This window comes from Falco biarmicus, chromosome W (assembly GCF_023638135.1).
Source record: "Falco biarmicus isolate bFalBia1 chromosome W, bFalBia1.pri, whole genome shotgun sequence".
Taxonomy (NCBI): domain Eukaryota; kingdom Metazoa; phylum Chordata; class Aves; order Falconiformes; family Falconidae; genus Falco; species Falco biarmicus.
The window spans coordinates 1082508-1103941 of NC_079310.1; positions in this window are offsets into that span (position 1 = coordinate 1082508).

Sequence of the window (21434 nt, forward strand, 5' to 3'; positions counted from 1 at the left end):
GAGTTAGAGTGAGTGAGTGCTTCCCACTGTAGGAAGCGGGTTAGAGTGGTTGTGTGAGTGAGTCCCACTGTTGAAAGCAGGTTAGAGTGAGTGAGTGAGTCCCACTATAGGAAGCGGGGAAGAGTGAGTGAGTGCGTCCCACTGTTGAAACGGTTTAGAGTGAGTGAGTGAGTGAGTCCCACTGTAGGAAGCAGCTCAGAGTGAGGGAGTGAGTAAGTCCCAATGTAGGAAAAGGGTTAGAGTGAGTGAGTGAGTCTCACTGCAGGAAGAGGGTTAGAGTGAGTGAGTGAGTAAGCCCCACTGTAGGAAGATGCTTAGAGTTTCTGAGTGAGTGAGTCCCACTGTAGGAAGCGAGATAGCGTGAGTGAGTGCGTCCCAGTGTTGAAACAGGTTAGAATGAGTGAGTGAGTCCCACTTTAGGAAGCAGGTTAGAGTGGGTGAGTGAGTGTGTCCCACTGCAGGATGTGGGTTAGAGTGAGTGAGTGAGTCCCATTGTAGGAAGTGGGTTAGAGTGAGTGAGTGAGCGAGCCCCACTATAGGAAAAGGCTTAGAGTGAGTGAGTGAGTGCGTCCCACTGTAGGAAGTGGGTTAGACTGAGTGAGTGAGTCCCGCTGTCGGAAGTGGGTTAGAGTGAGTGAGTGATTGGGTCCAACTGTAGGAAGTGGGTTAGAGTGAGTGAGTGAGTGAGTCCCACTGTAGGAAGAGGGTTAGGGTGAGTGAGTGAGTCCCACTGTTGGAAGCGGGTTAGAGTGAGTGAGTGAGTGAGTCCCACTGTAGGAAGCGGGTTAGAGTGAGAGAGTGAGTGAGTCCCAATGTAGGAAGCGGGTTAGAGTGAGTGAGTGCGTCCCACTGTAGGAAGCAATTCAGAGTGAGTGAGTGAGTGAGTCCCAATGTAGGAAAAGGGTTAGAGTGAGTGAGTGAGAATCACTGCAGGAAGCGGCTTAGAGTGAGTGAGTGAGTGCGTCCCACTGTAGGAAACGGGTTAGAGTGAGTGAGTGAGTCCCACTGCAGGAAGCGGGGTAGAGTGAGTGAGTGTATCTTACCGTAGGAAGCGGGTTAGAGTGAGTGAGTGAGTGAGTCCCACTGTAGGAAGCGGATTAGAGTGAGTGAGTGAGAGAGTCCCACTGTAGGAAGTGGGTTAGAGTGAGTGACTGAGTGAGTTCCACTGTAGGGCACGAGTTAGAGTGAGTGAGTGAGTGAGTCCCACTGTAGGAAGCGAGATAGAGTGAGTGCGTCCCACTGTTGAAACAGGTTAGAGTGAGTGAGTGACTCCCACTGTGGGAAGCAGGTTAGAGTGAGTGAGTGAGTGAGTCCCACTGAAGGAAATGGGTTAGAGTGAGTGAGTGAGTGAGTCCCACTGTAGGAAACACGTTAGAGTGAGAGACTGAGTGAGTCCCACTGTAGGAATCAATTCAGAGTGGATGAGGGAGTGTGTCCCATTGCAGGAAGTGGGTTAGAGTGAGTGAGTGAGTGAGTCCCACTGTAGTTAGCAGGTTAGAGTGAGTTAGCGAGTGAGTCCCACTGCAGGGAACGAGTTAGAGTGAGTGAGTGAGTGAGTCCCACTGTAGGAAGCGAGTTATAGTGAGTGTGTGAGTGAGTCCCACTGTAGGAAGCCGCTCAGAGTGAGTGAGTGAGTGAGTCCCACTGTAGGAAGTAGCTCAGAGTGGGAGAGTGAGTGAGTCCCACGGTAAGAAGCGGCTTAGAGTGAGTGAGTGTGTGAGTCCCCCTGTAGGAAGCGGCTTAGAGCGATTGAGTGAGTAAGTCCCACTGCAGGAAGAGGGTTAGAGTGAGTGAGTGAGTGAGTCCCACTGCAGGAAGCGGGGTAGAGTGAGTGAGTGTATCTTACCGTAGGAAGCGAGTTAGAGTGAGTGAGTGAGTGAGTCCCACTGCAGGATGCGGGTTAGAGTGAGTGAGTGTTTCCCACTCTAGGAAGTGGGTTAGAGTGAGTGATGGAGAGAGTCCCACTGTAGGAAGTGGGTTAGAGTGAGTGAGTGAGTGAGTCCCACTGTAGGACGCGGGTTAGAGTGAGTGAGTGATTGGGTCGAACTGTAGGAAGTGGGTTAGAGTGAGTGAGTGAGTGAGTCCCACTGTAGGAAGAGGGTTAGGGTGAGTGAGTTAGTCCCACTGTGGGAAGCGGGTTAGAGTGAGTGAGTCAGTGAGTCCCACTGTAGGAAGTAGCTGAGAGTGGGGGAGTGAGTGAGTCCCAATGTAGGAAAAGGGTTAGAGTTAGTGAGTGAGTCTCACTGCAGGAAGCGGCTTAGAGTGAGTGAGTGCGTCCTACTGTAGGAAACGGGCTCGAGTGAGTGAGTGAGTCCCACTGCAGGAAGCGGGGTAGAGTGAGTGAGTGTATCTTACCGTAGAAAGAGGGTTAGAGTGAGTGAGTGACTGAGTCCCACTGTAGGAAGTGGGTTAGAGTGAGTGAGTGCGTCCCACTGTAGGAAGCAATTCAGAGTGGGTGAGTGAGTGTGTCCCACTGCAGGAAGTGGGTTTGAGTGGGTGAGTGAGCGAGTCCTACTGCAGTTAGCGGGTTAGAGTGAGCGAGTGAGTGAGTTACACTGTAGGAAGTGAGTTATAGTGAGTATGTGAGTGAGTCCCACTGTAGGAAGCAGCTCAGAGTGAGTGAGTGAGTCCCAATGTAGGAAAAGGGTTAGATTGAGTGACTGAGTCCCACTGTAGGAAGCGGGTTAGAGTGAGTGAGTTTGTCCCACTGTAAGAAGCGAGTTAGAGTGAGTGAGTGTGTGAGTCCCACTGTAGGAAGCGGCTTAGGGTGAGTGAGTGAGTAAGTCCTGCAGGAGCGGGCTGTATACTAGACCATGAGTGGCAATCAGTTAGCTGAGGGGAATGTGCTTGAGCTTGTCTGGGCAACAATTAACATGATGAGGCATGTTTACAGAGAGCACAGGGGAGTGTGGGGGATGGATGGCGCCAAGGTTGGTGCCAATGAAAGGTAACACCTTGCTGTTAATTGCTGGTAGTTAACCACCAATCAGGGATTGCCTAGGATGCAAGGCTTAGCTTCAAGGACCAATCTGTTTAAAACGCGCAGCTTCTGAAAGTGTATAAAAACTCGTGCTTCTGTACAATAAAATGACATTTGCTTGCATCAAGCTGCGTCCTGTCTCTTCATTCGCCGCAAATTGGTGACTCCGACGTGATGCGTTTAAGGATCTAACGTGAAGGGCTTTCGAATCGCCTATCTGAGCGACATGCAGCGAATCCCACAGAACTTTGAATGATCTGCTGAAAGGAAGCAGGAGCCGGCCAGAAATCCCTCCAGAGTTGAGAGGTGAGCTGTGGGAAATCCGTAACGGGGAATCAGGTTTCATCCCCAGAAAGAGACGTATATGGACTCATGAAGGGTCTTCTAGTCAGATCAGAGAGTCCGTGCCTCATTCTCCTCAAATGGTGACCGCTATGGGGGTTTTCCGAAGCCTTGGAAGAATAAGGACGGAAAAAAGGCAGCTCGTGGAAGAGGGCTGCGTTCCGGAGGAGACGGCTTGGCTGAACGATCGTCTTGCTGTCTGGACCAGGCGGACAACCTAAACCCCGAGGATAACACCTGTATTCATCGAGACAGGTGAGCAGCCAAGAAACCTTAGAGACTTTGAAAGAATGAAAGTGTGTACATACAGCAGCCAATTGTATGATGCTGCCACGGAGGGGAACTCCGTGTCGGGAATGCATTTAGCACCTTGGTGGCAAATTCTGACTACTCTTTGCCAAGTGTGGACTAATTCTACTATCGGTGCTAAACCAGAGGAAGCTGTAAATTCCACCGACAGCGCGACTCTTCTCAAGACACAGTCAGCGATGGCGATTCTGTCCACACCTCCTCTGCCCCCAAAGCTTCTGTTGATATGGAGAAATAATGTGAAATGGGGATAATGGACATGGATTGTGATTGTATGTGTCTGCTTAAGGAATGTGGGTATGGTGACTAGTCATGGGTGCAGTGACAACTACAGTTTTGAGGAGACGCCTGCCCCTCTTCCTCTAACAAAGGGGAGACGGGGAGACGCCTGCCCCTCTTCCTCTAACAAAGGGGAGACGCCTGCCCCTCTTCCTCTAACAAAGGGGAGACGCCTGCCCTTCTTCCTCTAACAAAGGGGCTATTTAAAAGAGAATAAGAAAAGATGAGAGACATTCAAATGCTATCTAGAGGGAGGGAGTGCTAAGTCTCCTTGCTGGAAAAGGTTGGGTGGTCACAATCACCTGAAGAAGATCGGGTGGTCACAAGGACATGAATCACCTGAAGAAGATCGGATGGTCACAAGGACATGAATCACCTACAAACCTGCAAGACCACCACATTCCAGGAAACGGACTGATAAGCTAATTAACATACGAAGCGGGGTTTAGGTAACGAATATGTATAGGCGTTAATTGAATATTCATTTCTTCATTGTATAAATGTGAGATGGTTCGTCACTTCGGGTATGCACGCTTGTGGAGGAGCGATCCCCCGTGCATCTGCGCGCAATAAACATACCTACTTTATAACTTTCGAGTTATAGAGTCTAATTCCGCACGTCAAAAGCAGTGCGGGAAGGGAGGATTCATAATACATTTGCTATGTCCCTTCCTGAAGTGATGGCAGAGCCTTATACACTCACACTGCATGATTGGAAGTTACTGCTTTGTATGGTACTAACTGATACAGTATATGATGTGGTTATCTGATTTTTGTGAGCTATGTGTAGTGGCCTTGACTGAAAACCTTAATCGGGGAATTGCTGTTAACTATGAGCAGTTAGCTGGAGCAATTAACTGTGCCGATTCTGTGACTCAGGCAAGGTATCCCAGGGACGACTGTTTGCAAATGAATGAGATGGCTATTAAGGCAGTCAGGATGCGAGAGTCTTGCCACAGTCTTGCAGGGTCTTAGAGAGTCACTAACTTTAATACTAACTTGATTGATTGGCTTCAGAATATTTTGCAACAAGTCGAACATCAGGAAGCTCAAGGGTTGCTTTTAAAACAACTAGCTGTGATAATGTCAATGAAAATTGTAAACAGGCAACTTTCACAATCGCAACCCCAACATGTGTCAAATGATTGTAATGCAGAACTCACAGCAGACTGTAATTCTCAGGCTGAGTTCTGGAATGCAGCATAACACATTTTTGCTTCTCTAATCTCTTCTGTAAGAATAGTACACGCTTTTAACTTGCTTAGTAAATTAGGCTGCTAGCTTGCTAAACAAAGTAATACTACAAATACTTTTTTTTTTTTTCTGGCTTATTAACAGATGTTGATTCTGTCCATCATATGTTGCTACAGAACCGAGTTGCTATTGATTTTTATTATTAGCACAGGGACACAAGTGTGAAGACTTTGACAGGATGTGTTACGTGAATCTGAGTGACCACTGTGAATTAATTTACAAAAGTATACAAAACTCAAAAGCCTTAAAACAAAGATCTGCAACAGAGCCAGGGGCGGGATGCCTTTGGTCCCTTCTCACGGCTGGGAAACTTTGGGCCATGACTCAAAAGTATTACAGGATTTATTATAATTATCTTTAACCACCTTATTGATGTTTGCCTTATGTCTCCCATACCTTTTTTTCCTGTATTCAGTGTTTAGTCGATTGTAACATAAATCAGGTCATGGTCACCCAGCTACACACAACCTTTCCCTCATCGCAATTAACAAGCAAAAAAGAGGAGGATAGAGAATGTCTGAAGAGAGATGTAGGAGAGGAAGCTGGAGAATATTTGACCTAACAAGAGATGAGAGAACAGCTGGGTATTGTGAAGGAGAATAGGAAAGATAAACATGGTTATCTAGTGTTTAATAGGTATCTGCATACTTGTAGTGATATATAGCTATGTAACTACATGAATGATTTCTGCCCTGAGCCTGGTGGAGCATACAGCTGCGGTTTGTGTCCGGGCTCAGATGTAAATAGGGGCTTCTCTGTTATGGTAAAAGTGTTTCTCTTTGCATAAAAAAGAGAGGGAATGAAGGGAATGACCCCAGAGGTATGTTCGGAGAAGGCATGCGATGTTTCGAACTTTTTGACTGAACCAGTTCTTGTTTGGTGTGCCCTTCCACCTATGTATAATGTTAATCCAAAAGAAGCTGATATTGTTTACACTTTGAATGTCGATAATTGTCTTTCTGTAGATGCTAATGTAGTAGGAGGCTATGATGGGAACATGTCGCAGCGGTCCTTATCCAGAGTAACAGCAGGGAAAGCATTAAAGAGTTAAATCACCTTGTTTGTTAGGCAGTTAAGAATGTGAGTCAAAATTGCCACTGCTTTTTGTTGTTGGTTCAGGGACATGGCTGTGAGGATTTTGATGGTATGTGCTGCGTGGATTTTAGGCGCCCCATTGCAGCAACATGTTAACAAAATCTGAGAAAATTTCAGCCATTTTTTGGTATCCATTCACTCAATTGGCAGTATTGTTTGTTTGCTATTGCCTTGGTTGCTGTCATGTTTGCAAGGGCCCTGCAGAACATGGAAAACCTGGTACTAGCTGTTCAAAAACAAAAAGGGGAAATTGTATAATTGTACGGAACAGAGACAGTGGGTTATTTTGACACTGATAATATGTCTTAGTTGGTTTTTTATTTGTTCTATTACTTGTGCCTTGGTTTTGCTCGGTTTCAAAGGTTCTTTTTGTGCAACAGGAAGGGGGAGATGCAGGAGCGGGCTGGAAACTAGACCATGAGTGGCAATCAGTTAGCTGAGGGGAATGTGCTTGAGCTTGTCTGGACAACAATTAACATGATGAGGCATGTTCACAGAGAGCACAGGGGAGTGTGGGGGACGGGTTGGCGCCAAGGAAAGGTAACACCTTGCTGTTAATTGCTGGTAGTTAACCACCAATCAGGGATTGCCTAGTATGCAAGGCTTAGCTTCAAGAACCAATCTGTTTAAAACGCGCAGCTTCTGAAAGTGTATAAAAACTCGTGCTTCTGTACAATAAAATGACATTTGCTTGCATCAAGCTGCGTCCCGTCTCTTCATTCGCCGCAAAGTCCCACTGCAGGAAGTGGGTTAGAGTGAGTGAGTGAGTGACTCCCACTGTACTTAGCGAGTTAGACTGAGTGAGTGAGTGACACTGTAGGAAGTGGGTTAGAGTGAGTGAGTGAGTGAGTCCCACTGTAGGGTACGAGTTAGAGTAATGAGTGAGTGTGGATAACTGGCTAGCTGAAAAGGGTCACATAGACATAGTCCAGCTGGCTGGACAAAAATGCACATCGCTCTCAGCTTATCTGAAGTAAAGCAAAATACACTGTCTTTGGCTGACCTTGTTACACAATAACAGGAAGATTTTGGTGGGAAAAGAATGTTGCAGGTGGGAACAGAAAACTACAGAAGAGAAACTAGGGGTGGGCTTGGTATTTAGGCAACTAACCAATAATGAGCTTAACTTTTGTAATATGTATGAGCTAATTATAAGAAGGCATAAAAGGTGACTGTAAGGTACAATAAACGAAGTCTGCTGATCACTCATATTGAGCGACTGTGTCTTCCCTCCGTCGCGACAAATGGCGCCCGAACAGGGACCCTAGAGAGGGCTGAACCTGCGAGCCACGGTTCGACGGAGATTCGGGTACCGGTCCTGAAAGCAGCGCAGGAGGCGGAAGGGCACAGTCCCCGCACCCGGGAGCACCTACAGAGGGTCCCGCCGGCCACGCGTCGCCGAAGTCTCGCAAAGGCTGCAACAGCGCTGACGAAGGTATGGAGAGACAAGCGACGTATGATTCGCTCATATGCTTTTTAGAAAAGCGGAGCGTTCAGGACATAGATTGTAAAAAGGAATTACCCGGGTTATTAGCGTATGGGATAGCGTCCGGGTCCCCCCGCGGCAGCGGTGAGCGGCGGCGTGCGGCCCGGCAGGCCCCTTCCCGGCCGCGGTTTCTCTTCAAGGCGGCACCCCACCCCTCACCCCCCCGCTCCGATCGGCGCCACGGCGATGCAAGCGGCCAAGCGAGCTAACATCCGGCTGCCCCCAGAGGTCAATCGGATCCTTTATATTCGGAACCTGCCGTATAAAATCACAGCGGAGGAAATGTATGATATCTTTGGGAAATACGGACCTATTCGACAAATCCTGAAACAAGAGGAACAACTTAAGCTTCTCAAGGAAAAATACGGACTTGATTACAATCCCACCAAAAAAAAAAAAAAAAAAAAAAGTGCTTCAGATGTCACCTACAAGAAATGGGTTTCTGCCTTGAACTAGCAAACATTTCTGTGTTTAAAAAGAAGCCTTTTTGCCTTGATGGAGATAATTTATTCTGTATTCTGTATTTATGCTGTATTCTGAATGTGGAAATTGGTTGGGACTAGGAGGCTGGCTTAAAGGCATTTTGCAAACGGGATTATTATTTTTGATCATTATTGTAATAATAGTTTTTTGATCAAAACCAGCCAAAATTATTTGTAAGCATTAGGCATATCTGAAGAGAATGCCTTTATTTGAATCAGCAGTTAAGGTGTAGTTTAGTCTGAGGCTGTGGTTTTATCTGCTTCTGGTGAATTTTTGAAGTGATGAAATCAGAGATACAAGGTATACTAAGAGTTATGAGGTAATAAGGTAATAATCTAAGTAAGGGTGCTGTCTTTTATATCTACAAGTGCAATATGCTTTTATGTAGCAGAGAGAAACTTTAACAATACTGTTGCTTGAGCGAGATGTGCATGTGACAACTTGGAAAAGGGATATCACAACTGGAGTGCAACAGTGTTTCTACGTCTGGCAGAGTGAAATCTTTCAAGACCTGAGTTTAGACAGTCTAAAATTAATTGTTAGTATTCAGAAAACCCATCTTAGGCCTCTTTTGTTTACATAGTGTTATGGAAGTCAACTGCTATTGTAGAGAATTAATGATTTTTTAATACATATTAACAAATACTACTATTTTAACTTGAGGCAGTTGAGCGAGAAATACTCATGTGTAGCATTTGAGGGAATGTCAGCATAAATCGCACTTACATTAAGACTGCATTTTTAATTACTGTACTCGTTAAGATTCGATGATGCCATAAGGCTAAGGCCTTTTATCACAGATCGGTTCTGAACTAAAAGGTGTGTGCACATGTAGATATGCACATTTGTGTTATTTTCCTTAATTGGCTACAAAATAATATAATTAGGTTGGGGACTAGATCTTGGGAATTTACCTATTATACTTCTGTTTGTTAAGGAACGTGCATAACACAGCACCCATGTAGGCTTGGCTTGTGGCACAGTTGTCAAATTTAGCATAGACATTCAGACAGATAAGCAACGTACTCTTCTTGTGTGTATCACCTACAAGCCATTATGGCTTAGTGTGTAAATCTGTATGTAACTATTGAAAAAAACACTTATGAATGTATATAGCTTAGAACTAATTTTTTCCCTTTGTTAATTCTTTGATATCAATGAGGTATTCTTAAGAAAATGTATGGACTGGTTGGTTGCATAAGGGCAGTTGTTATTTGGACAGAAAATTGTTAATGGTCAGGGATTTTCCACTAAAATATTTGCAAATAGTCCTAGTCAAACATCAGTTTGGTTTCTTTTTGGGTTTTGAGCTTGCATTAGTCCATGTTCAGAACTTTAAAATTACCTTTGAATTTTTTAAACTTTTTATATCACTGGATCAGAAAGAGCATCTAAATTAAAGCTTCAAGCTAACTTTATTTTTCAAGTATTTCTGGAATTATACTTCTGAACTGAGATTTTATAAGTTGGCTGTGTATTTTCCTATGTTAAAACGCTGTTATTGAAAATGGTCAACCAGGCCTATGTCGCCCAAAATAAAAATGGGGGAATTGTGGATAACTGGCTAGCTGAAAAGGGTCACATAGACATAGTCCAGCTGGCTGGACAAAAATGCACATCGCTCTCAGCTTAACTTTTGTAATATGTATGAGCTAATTATAAGAAGGCATAAAAGGTGACTGTAAGGTACAATAAACGAAGTCTGCTGATCACTCATATTGAGCGACTGTGTCTTCCCTCCGTCGCGAAAAGTGAGTGAGTCTCACTGTAGGAAGCGGGATAGAGTGAGTGAGTGCGTCCCACTGTTGAAACAGGTTAGAGTGAGTGAGTGAGTCCCACTGTGGGAAGCGGGTTAGAGTCAGTGAGTGAGTGAGTCCCACTGTAGGAAGCAGTTTAGTGTGACTGAGTGAGTGAGTCCCACTGTAGGAAGCGGGTTAGAGTGAGTGAGTGCGTCCCAATGTAGGAAGCAATTCAGAGTGGGTGAGTGAGTGTGTCCCACTGTAAGAAGCGAGTTAGAGTGAGTGAATGAGTAAGTCCCACTGTAGGGCGCGGATTATAGTAAGTGACTAAGTGAGTCCCACTGTAGTTAGCGGGTTAGAGTGAGTGAGTGAGTGAGTCCTACTGTAGTTAGCGGGTTAGTGTGAGTGAGTGAGTGAGTCCCACTGTAAGAAGCAGCTCAGAGTAGAGGAGTGAGTAAGTCCCAATGTAAAAAACGGGTTAGAGTGAGTGAGTGAGTCTCACTGCAGGAAGCGGTTTAGAGAGAGTGAGTGTGTCGCACTGTAGGAAGCGAGTCAGAGTGAGTGAGTGAGTGTTCCCCACTGTAGGAAGCGGGTTAGAGTGGTTGTGTGAGTGAGTCCCACTGTTGAAAGCGGGTTATAGTAAGTGAGTGAGTCCCACTATAGGAAGCGGGTTAGAGTGGTTGTGTGAGTGAGTCCCACTGTTGAAAGCGGGTTAGAGTGAGTGAGTGAGTCCCACTATAGGAAGCGAGTAAGAGTGAGTGAGTGCGTCCCACAGTTGAAACGGGTTAGAGTGACTGAGTGAGCGAGTCCCACTGTAGGAAGCAGCTCAAAGTGAGTGAGTGAGTGTGTCCCACTGTAAGAAGTAGCTCAGAGTGGGGGAGTGAGTAAGTCCCACTGTAGGAAACGGGTAAGAATGAGTGAGAGACTGAGTCCCGCTGTAGGAAGTGGATTAGAGTGAGTGAGGGCATCCCACTGTTGAAACAGGTTAGATTGAGTGAGTGAGTCCCACTGTGGGAAGTAGATTAGAGTGAGTGAGTGACTGAGTCCCACTGTAGGAAGCAGTTTAGACAGAGAGAGTCTGTGAGTCCCACTGTAGGGCGCCAGTTAGAGTAAGCGATTGTATGAGTCCCACTGTAGGAAGCGGCTCAAAGTGAGTGAGTGAGTGAGTCCCACCTTAGGAAGTAACTCAGAGTTGGTGAGTGAGTGAGTCCCACTGTCGGAAGTGGGTTAGAGTGAGTGAGTGAGTGTGTCCCACTGTAGGAAATGGGTTCGAGTGAGTGAGTGAGTCCCACTGTAGGAAGCGGGTTAGAGTGAGTGAGTGATTCCCACTGCAGGAAGCGGGGTAGAGTGAGTGAGTGCCTCTCACTGTAGGAAGCGGGTTAGAGTGAGTGTGTGAGTGAGTCCCACTATAGGAAACCGCTTAGAGTGAGTGAGTGAGTGAGTCTCACTGCAGGAAGCGGGTTAGAGTGAGTGAATGAGTCCCGCTGTAGGAAGTGGGTTAGAGTGAGTGAGTGAGTGAGTCCCACTGTAGGAAGCGGGTTATAGTGAGTGAGTGAGTGAGTCCCACTGTGGGAAGCGGGTTAGAGTGAGTGAGTGAGTGAGTCCCACTGTAGGAAACGGTTTAGAGTGAGTGATTGAGTGAGTCCCACTGTAGGAAGCGGGTTAGAGTGAGTGAGTGAGTGAGGCGCGCTGTAGGAATCTGGTTACTGTGAGTGAGTGACTGAGGCCCACTGTAGGAAGCAGTTAAGTGTGAGTGAGTGAGTGAGTCCCACTGTAGGAAGCGGGTTAGAGTGAGTGAGTGCGTCCCACTGTAGGAAGCAATTCAGAGTGGGTGAGTGAGTGAGTCCCACTGCAGGAAGTGGGTTAGAGTGAGTGACTGAGTGAGTCCCTCTGTCGTTAGCTGGTTAGAGTGAGTGAGTGAGTGAGTCCCACTGTTGGAAGCGAGTTATAGTGAGTGTGTGAGTCCCACTGTAGGAAGAAGCTCAGAGTGAGTGAGTGAGTGAGTCCCACTGTAGGAAGCGGGTTATAGTGAGTGAGTTAGTGAGCCCCACTGTAGGAAGCGGGTTAGAGTGAGTGAGTGAGTGAGACCCACTGTAGGAAGCAACTCAGAGTGCGTGAGTGAGTGAGTCCCACGGTAGGAAGCGGGTTAGAGTGACTGAGAGTCTCCCACTGTAGGAAGCGGGTAAGAGTGGTTGTGTGAGTGAGTCCCATTGTTGAAAGCGGGTTAGAGTGAGTCCCACTATAGGAAGCGGGTAAGAGTGATTGAGTGCGTCCCACTGTTGAAACAGGTTAGAGCCACTGTTGGGGGGGGTCCCACTGTAGGAAGCAGCTCAGAGTGAGTGAGTGATTGAGTCCCACTCTAAGAAGTAGCTCAGAGTGGGGGAGTGTGTAAGTCCCACTGTAGGAAACAGGTTAAAGTGAGTGAGTGAGTCTCACTGCAGGAAGCGGGTTAGAGTGAGTGAGTGCGTCCCACTGTAGGAAGCGATTTAGAGTGAGTGAGTGCGTCCCACTGTATGAAACAGGTGAAATTGAGAGAGTGAGTCCCACTGTAGATCACGGGTTAGAGTGAGTGAGTGAGTGAGTCCCACTGTAGGAAGCGGGTTAGAGTGAGTGAGCGAGGGTTAGAGTGAGTGAGTGAGTTAGTCGCAATGTAGGAAGCAGGTTATAGTGAGTGAGTGCGTCCCACTGTTGAAACAGGTTAGAGTGACTGAGTGAGTGAGTCCCACTGTGGGAAGCAGTTTAGAGTGAGTGAGTGACTGAGTCCCACTGTAGGAAGCAGTTTAGACTGGGAGAGTGTGTGAGTTCCACTGTAGGGCGCCGGTTAGACTGAGCGAGTGTGTGAGTCCCACTGTAGGAATTAGCTGAAAGTGGGTGAGTGAGTGAGTCCCACCGTAGGAAGAAACTTAGAGTGGGTGAGTGAGTGAGTCCTACTGTCGGAAGTGGGTTAGAGTGAGTGAGTGATTGTGTCCCACTGTAGGAAACGGGTTAGGGTTAGTGTGTGAGTCCCACTGTAGGAAGCTGCTTAGAGTGAGTAAGTGAGTGATTCCCACTGCAGGAAGCGGGTTAGAGTGAGAGAATGAGTGAGTCCCCCTGTAGGAAGCTGGTTAGAGTGAGTGACTCCTAGTGTAGGGCTCGGTTCAGAGTGAGTGAGTGAGTGAGTCCCACTGTAGGAAGCGGGTTAGAGTGAGTAAAGTGACGTAGTCCCACTGTAGGAAATGGGTTAGAGTGAGTGAGTGAGTGAGTCGCACTATACGGAGCAGGTGAGAATGAGTGAGTGAGTGAGTCCCACTGTAGGAAGCGGGTTACTGTGAGTGAGTGACTGAATCCCACAGTAGGAAGCGAGTTAGAGTGAGTGAGTGAGTGATTCCCACTGCAGGAAGCGGGTTAGAGTTTGTGAGTGAGTGAGTCCCACTGTAGGAAGCGGGTTAGAGTGAGTGAGTGCGTCCCACTGTAGGAAAGGTGTTAGAGTGAGTGATTGATTTCCACTGCAGGAAGCAGGGTAGAGTGAGTGTGTCTCACTGTAGGAAGCAGGTTAGAGTGAGTGAGTGAGTGAGTCCCACTGTAGGAAGTGGGTTAGAGTGAGTGAGTGAGTCCCGCTGTAGGAAGTGGGTTAGAGTGAGTGAGTAAGTGAGTCCCAATATAGGAAGTGGGTTAGAGTGAGTGACTGAGTGAGTCCCACTGTAGGAAGTGGGTTAGAGTGAGTGAGTGAGTGAGTCCCACTGCAGTAAGCGAATTAGAGTGAGTGAGTGAGTGAGTCCCACTGTAGGAAGCGGGTTAGAGTGAGTGAGTGAGTGAGTCCTACTGTAGGAAGTAGCTCACAGTGGGAGAGTGTGTGAGTCCCACTGTAGGAAGCGGGTTCGAGTGACTGAGTGAGTCTCACTGCAGGAAACGGGTTAGAGTGAGTGAGTGATTCCCACTGCAGGAAGCGGCGTAGAGTTAGTGACTGAGTGAGTCCCACTGTAGGAAACGGGTTAGAGTGAGTGAGTGAGTCCCACTGTAGGACGCGGGTTAGAGTGAGTGAGTGAGTGAGTCCCACTGTAGGAAGTGGGTTAGAGTGAGTGAGTGAGTGAGTCCCAGTGTAGGAAGCGGGTTATAGTGAGTGAGTGCGTCCCCCTTTTGAATCAGGTTAGAGTGAGTGAGTGAGTGAGTCCCACTGTGGGAAGCAGTTTAGAGTGAGTGAGTGACTGAGTCCCACTGTAGGAAGCAGTTTAGACTGGGAGAGTGTGTGAGTCCCACTGTAGGGCGCCGGTTAGAGTGAGCGAGTGTATGAGTCCCACTGTAGGAATTAGCTGAAAGTGAGTGAGTGAGCGAGTCCCACCGTCGGAAGCAACTTAGAGTGGGTGAGTGAGTGAGTCCCACTGTCGGAAGTGGGTTGGAGTGAGTGAGTGATTGTGTCCCACTGTAGGAAACGGGTTAGTGTTAGTGATTTAGTCCCACTGTAGGATGTGGGTAAGAGTGAGAAACTGAGTGAGTCCCGCTGTAGGAAGCGGGTTAGAGTGAGAGAGTGAGTGAGTCCCGCTGTAGGAAGCAGGTTAGAGTGAGTGACTCCTAGTGTAGGACTCGGTTCATAGTGAGTGAGTGAGTGAGTCCCACTGTAGGAAGCGGGTTAGAGTGAGTAAAGTGAGCGAATCCCACTATAGGAAGCGGGTTAGAGTGAGTGAGTGAGTGAGTCGCACTATACGGAGCAGGTGAGAATGAGTGAGTGAGTGCGTCCCACTGTTGAAAGCGGGTTAGAGTGACTGTGTGAGTGAGTCCCACTGTAGGAAGCAGCCCAGAGTGAGTGACTGATTGAATCCTACTGTAAGAAGTAGCTAAGAGTGGGGGAGTGAGTAAGTCGCAATGTAGGAAACAGGTTAGAGTGAGTGAGCAGAGTCTCACTGCAGGAAGCGGGTTAGAGTTAGTGAGTGTGTCCCACAGTAGGAAGCGAGTTAGAGTGAGTGAGTGAGTGATTCCCACTGCGGGAAGCGGGTTAGAGTTTGTGAGTGAGTGAGTCCTACTGTAGGAAACGTGTTAGAGTGAGTGATTCCTACTGCAGGAAACGGGGTAGAGTGAGTGAGTGTGTCTCACTGTAGGAAGCGGGTTAGAGTGAGTGAGTGAGTGAGTCCCACTTTAGGGCGCGAGTTAGAGTGAGTGAGTGTTTCCCACTGTAGAAAGCGGGTTAGACTGGTTGTGCGAGTAAGTTCCACAGTTGAAAGCGGGTTAGAGTGAGTGAGTGAGTCAAACTATAGGAAGCGGTTTAGAGTGGTTGTGTGAGTGAGTCCCACTGTTGAAAGCGGGTTAGAGTGAGTGAGTGAGTCCCACTATAGGAAGCGGGTAAGAGTGAGTGAGTGCGTCCCACTGTTGAAATGGGTTAGAGTAAGCAAGTGAGTCCCACTTTAGGAAGCAGTTTAGACTGAGAGAGTGTGTGAGTCCCACTGTAGGGCACCAGTTAGAGTGAGCGATTGTATGAGACCCACTGTAGGAAGCGGCTCAAAGTGAGTGAGTGAGTGAGTCACACCGTAGGAAGCAACTCAGAGTGGGTGAGTGAGTGAGTCCCATGTAGGAAGCAGGTTAGAGTGAGTGACTCCTAGTGTAGGGCTCGGTTCAGAGTAAGTAAGTGAGTGAGTCCCACTGTAGGAAGCGGGTTAGAGTGAGTGAGTGAGTGAGTCCCACTGTAGGAAGTGGGTTAGAGTGAGTGAGTGAGTGAGTCGCACTATACGGAGCAGGTGAGAATGAGTGAGTGAGTGAGTCCCACTTTAGGAAGCGGGTTAGAGTGAGTAAGTTAGTTAGTCCCACTGTAGGAAGTGGGTTACAGTGAGTGAGTGAGTGAGTCGCACTATACGGAGCAGGTGAGAATGAGTGAGTGAGTGAGTCCCACTGTAGGAAGCGGGTTACTGTGAGTGAGTGAGTGAGTCCCATTGTAGGAAACGGGTTAGAGTGAGTGAGTGAGTGAGTCCCACTGTAGGAAGTGGGTTAGAGTGAGTGACTGAGAGAGTCCCACTGTAGGAATTAGCTGAAATTGGGTGAGTGAGTGAGTCCCACCGTAGGAAGAAACTTAGAGTTGGTGAGTGAGTGAGTCCACTGTCGGAAGTGGGTTAGAGTGAGTGAGTGATTGTGTCCCACTGTAGGAAACGGGTTAGGGTTAGTGAGTGAGTCCCACTGGAGGAAGCGGGTAAGAGTGAGTAACCAAGTGAGTCCCACTGTAGGAAGCGGTTTAGAGTGAGAGAGTGAGTGAGTCCCACTGTAGGAAGTGGGTTAGAGTGACTGAGTGAGTCCCGCTGTAGGAAGTGGGTTAGAGTGAGTGAGTGAGTCCCACTGTAGGAAACGGCTTAGAGTGAGTGAGTGAGTGAGTCCCACTGTAGGTCACGAGTTAGAGTGTTTGTGTGAGTCCCATTGTAGGAAGCGGGACAGAGTGAGTGAGTGCGTCCCACTGTAGGAAGCAATTCAAAGTGGGTGAGTGAGTGTGTCCCACTGCAGGAAGTGGGTTAGAGTGAGTGAGTGAGTGAGTCCCACTGTAGTTAGCGGGTCAAAGTGAGTGAGTGAGTGAGTCCCACTGTTGGAAGCTAGTTATAGTGAGTGTGTGAGTGAGTCCCACTGTAGGAAGCAGCTCAGAGTGTGTGAGTGAGTGAGTCCCACTATCGGAAGTAGCTCGGAGTGGGAGAGTGAGTGAGTCCCAATGCAGGAATCAGGTTAGAGTGAGTGAGTGAGTGAGTCCCGCTGTAGGAAGTGGGTTAGAGTGAGTGAGTGAGTAACACTGCAAAGCGCAGGTTAGAGTGAGTGAATGTATGAGTCCACTTTAAGAAGCAGCTCAAAGTGAGTGAGTGAGTGTGTCCAACTGTAGGAAGTGTGTTAGAGTGAGTGACTGAGTGAGTCCCACTGTAGGAAGCGGGTTAGAGCGAGTGAGTGAGTCCCACTGTAGGAAGTGGGTTAGAGTGAGTGAGTGAGTGAGTCCCACTGTAGGACGCGGGTTAGAGTGAGTGAGTGAGTGAGTCCCACTGTAGGAAGCGGGTTAGAGTGAGTGAGTGAGTGAGTCCCACTGTCGGAAGTGGGTTAGAGTGAGTGACTGAGTGAGTCCCACTGTAGGAAGTGGGTTAGAGTGAGTGAGTGAGTGAGTCCCACTGTAGGTCACGAGTTAGAGTGAGAGAGTGAGTGAGCCCCACTGTAGGTCACGAGTTAGAGAGTGAGTGAGTCCCACTGTAGGAATTAGCTGAAAGTGGGTGAGTGAGTGAGTCACACCGTAGGAAGAAACTTAGAGTGGGTGAGTGAGTGAGTCCACTGTCGGAAGTGGGTTAGAGTGAGTGAGTGATTGTGTCCCACTGTAGGAAACGGGTTAGGGTTAGTGAGTGAGTCCACCTGGAGGAAGTGGGTAAGAGTGAGTAACCAAGTGAGTCCCGCTGTAGGAAGCGGTTCAGAGTGAGAGAGTGAGTGAGGCCCACTGTAGGAAGTGGGTTAGAGTGAGTGAGTGAGTCCCACTGTAGGAAGTGGGTTAGAGTGAGAAAGTGAGTGAGTCCCACTGAAGGAAGTGGGTTAGAGTGAGGGAGTGAGTGAGTCTCACTGCAGGAAGCACGTAAGAGTGAGTGAGTGAGTCCCGCTGTAGGAAGCTGCTTAGAGTGAGTAAGTGAGTGATTCCCACTGCAGGAAGCGGGTTAGAGTTTGTGAGTGAGTGAGTCCCACTGAGGGAAGCAACTCAGAGTGTGTGAGTGAGTGAGTCCCACTTTAGGGCATGAGTTAGAGTGAGTGAGTGTTTCCCACGGTAGGAAGTGGGTTAGAGTGTTTGTGTGAGTGAGTCCCACGGTTGAAAGCGGGTTATAGTGAGAGAGTGAGTCCCAGTATAGGAAGAGGGTAAGAGTGAGTGAGTGCGTCCAACTGTTGAAAGCGGGTTAGAGTTACTGTGTGAGTGAGTCCCACTGTAGGAAGCAGCCCAGAGTGAGTGACTGATTGAATCCTACTGTAAGAAGTAGCTCAGAGTGGGGGAGAGAGTAAGTCCCAATGTAGGAAGCGGGTTAGAGGGAATGAGTGAGTCTCACTGCAGGAAGCGGGTTAGAGTGAGTGAGTGTGTCCCACTGTAGGAAGCGAGTTAGAGTGAGTGAGTGAGTGATTCCCACTGCAGGAAGCGGGTTAGAGTTTGTGAGTGAGTGAGTCCCACTGTAGGAAGCGGGTTAGAGTGAGTGAGTGTGTCTCATTGTAGGAAGTAGGTTAGAGTGAGTGAGTGAGTGAGTCCCGCTATAGGAAACGGCTTAGAGTGAGTGAGTGAGTGAGTCCCACTGTAGTAACTGGGTTAGAGTGAGTGAGTGAATCCCACTGTAGGAAGCGGGTTAGAGTGAGTGCGTGAGTGAGTCCCACTGTAGGAAGTAGCTCAGAGGGGGAGAGTGAGTAAGTCCCAATGTAGGAAACGGGTTAGAGTGAGTGAGTGATTCCCACTGCAGGAAGCAGGGTAGAGTTAGTGAGTGAGTGAGTCCCACTGTAGGAATTGGGTCAGAGTCAGCGACTGAGTGAGTCCCACTGTAGGAAGTGAGTTAGAGTGAGGGAGTGCGTCCCACTGTATTAAACAGGTTAAAGTGAGTGAGTGAGTCCCACGGTAGGACGCGGGTTAGAGTGAGAGAGTGAGTGAGTCCCACTGTAGGAAGCGGGTTAGAGTGAGTGAGTGAGTAAGTCCCACTGTAGGAAGCGGGTTATAGTGAGTGAGTGCGTCCCACTGTTGAAACAGGTTAGAGTGAGTGAGTGACTGAGTACCACTGTAGGAAGCAGTTTAGACTGGGAGTGTGTGTGAGTCCCACTGTAGGGCTCCGGTTAGACTGAGCGAGTGTATGAGTCCCACTGTAGGAATTAGCTGAAAGTGAGTGAGTGAGTGAGTCTCACCGTAGGAAGCAACTTAGAGTGGGTGAGTGAGTGGTCCCACTGTCAGAAGTGGGTTAGAGTGCGTGAGTGATTCTGTCCCACTGTAGGAAACGGGTTAGGGTTAGTGAGTAAGTCCCACTGTAGGAAGCGGGTTAGAGTGAGTAACTGAGTGAGTCCCGCTGTAGGAATCGGGTTAGAGTGAGAGAGTGAGTGAGTCCCACTGTAGGAAGCAGGTTAGAGTGAGTGACTCCTAGTGCAGGGCTCGGTTCAGAGTGAATGAGCGAGTGAGTCCCACTGTAGGAAGCGGGTTAGAGTGAGTGAGTGTGTGAGTCCCACTATAGGAAACGGCTTAGAGTGAGTGAGTGAGTGAGTCCCACTGTAGGAAGTGGGTTAGAGTGACTGAGTGAGTCCCGCTGTAGGAGTTGGGTTAGAGTGAGTGAGTGAGTGAGTCCCACTGTGTTAGAGTGTTTGTGTGAGTGAGTCCCACTGTTGAAAGCGGGATAGAGTGAGTGAGCGAGTCCCACTATAGGAAACGGATAAGAGTGAGTGAGTGAGTGAGTCCCACTGCAGGAAGTGGGTTAGAGTGAGTGAGTGAGTGAGTCCCACTGTAGGTCACGAGTCAGAGTGAGTGAGTGAGTGACTCCCACTGTAGGAAGCGGGATAGAGTGAGTGAGTGCGTCCCACTGTAGGAAGCAATTCAGAGTGGGTGAGTGAGTGTGTCCCACTGTCGGAAGTGGGTTAGAGTGCGTGAGTGATTCTGTCCCACTGTAGGAAACGGGTTAGGGTTAGTGAGTAAGTCCCATGTAGGAAGCGGGTTAGAGTGAGTAACTGAGTGAGTCCCGCTGTAGGAATCGGGTTAGAGTGAGAGAGTGAGTGAGTCCCGCTGTAGGAAGCAGGTTAGAGTGTGTGACTCCTAGTGCAGTTCTAGGTTCAGAGTGAGTGAGTGAGTGAGTCCCACGGTAGGAAGCGGGTTAGAGTGAGTGAGTGAGTGAGTCCCACTATAGGAAACGCCTTAGAGTGACTGAGTGAGTGAGTCCCACTGTAGGAAGTGGGTTAGAGTGACTGAGTGAGTCCCCCTGTAGGAAGTGGGTTAGAGTGAGTGAGTGAGTGAGTCCCACTGTGTTAGAGTGTTTGTGTGAGTGAGTCCCAGTGTAGAAAGCGGGTTAGAGTGAGTTAGTGAGTGAGTCCCACTGTAGGTCACGAGTTAGAGTGTGAGAGTGAGTGAGTCCCACTGTAGGTCGCCGGTTAGCGTGAGCGAGTGTATGAGTCCCACTGTAGGAATTAGCTGAAAGTGGGTGAGTGAGTGAGTCTACTGTCGGAAGTGGGTTAGAGTGAGTGAGTGATTGTGTCCCACTGTAGGAAACGGGTTAGTGTTAGTGAGTGAGTCCCACTGGAGGAAGCGGGTAAGAGTGAGTAACTAAGTGAGTCCCGCTGTAGGAAGCGGTTTAGAGTGAGAGAGTGTGTGAGTCCCGCTGTAGGAAGCAGGATAGAGTGAGTGACTCCTAGTGTAGGGCTTGGTTCAAAGTGAGTGAGTGAGTGAGTCCCACTGTGGGATGTGGGTTTGAGTGACTGAGTGAGTCCCACTGTAGGAAGTAGGAAAGAGTGGGAGAGTGAGACCCACTTTAGGAAGCAGCTCAGAGTGAGTGAGTGAGTGATTCCCACTGCAGGAAGCGGGGTAGATTGACTGAGTGAGTCCCACTCTAGGGCGGGGGTTAGAGTGAGTGAGTGAGTGAGTCCCACTGTAGGAAGTGGGTTAGAGTGAGTGAGTGAGTCCCGCTGTAGGAAGTGGGTTAGAGTGAGTGAGTGAGTGAGTCCCACTGTAGGAAGTGGGTTAGAGTGAGTGACTGAGTGAGTCCCACTGTAGGAAGTGGGGTAGAGAGAGTGAGTGACTGAGTCCCAATGTAGGGCGCAAGTTAGAGTGAGTGCGTGAGTGAGTACCATTCTAGGAAGTAGCTAAGAGGGGGAGAGTGAGTAAGTGCCATTGCAGGAAATGTGTTAGAGTGAGTGAGTACCACTGTAGGAAGCGGTTTAGGGTGAGTGGGTGAGTGAGTCCACCTGTACTTAGCTGCTCAGAGTGAGTGTGTGAGTGAGTCCCACGGTAGGAAGCGGGTTAGAGTGAGTGAGTGAGTCCCACTGTAGGAAACGGGTTAGAGTGAGTGAGTGATTCCCACTGCAGGAGGCAGGGTAGAGTGAGTGAGTGAGCGAGTGCCGCTGTAGGAAACGGGTTAGAGTGAGTGAGTGAGTAAGTCCCAGTGTAGGAAGCGGATTAGAGTGAGTGAGTGCGTCCCACTGTATGAAACGGGTTAAAGTGAGTGAGTGATTGAGTCCCACTACAGGAAACGGCTTAGAGTGAGTGAGTGAGTGAGTCCCACTGTAGGAAGTGGGGTAGAGAGAGTGAGTGAGTGAGTCCCACTGTAGGAAGCGGGTTAGAGTGAGTGCATGAGTCAGTCCCACAGTACGAAGTAGCTTAGAGAGGGAGAGTGATTAAGTCCCAAGGTAGGAAACGTGTCAGAGTGAGTGAGTGAGTAAGTCCCACTGTAGAAAGCGGATTAGAGTGAGTGAGTGCGTCCCACTGTAGGAAGCGAGTTAGAGTAAGTGAGTGCGTCCCACTGTAGGACGCGGGTTAGAGTGTGTGAGTGTTTCCCACTAT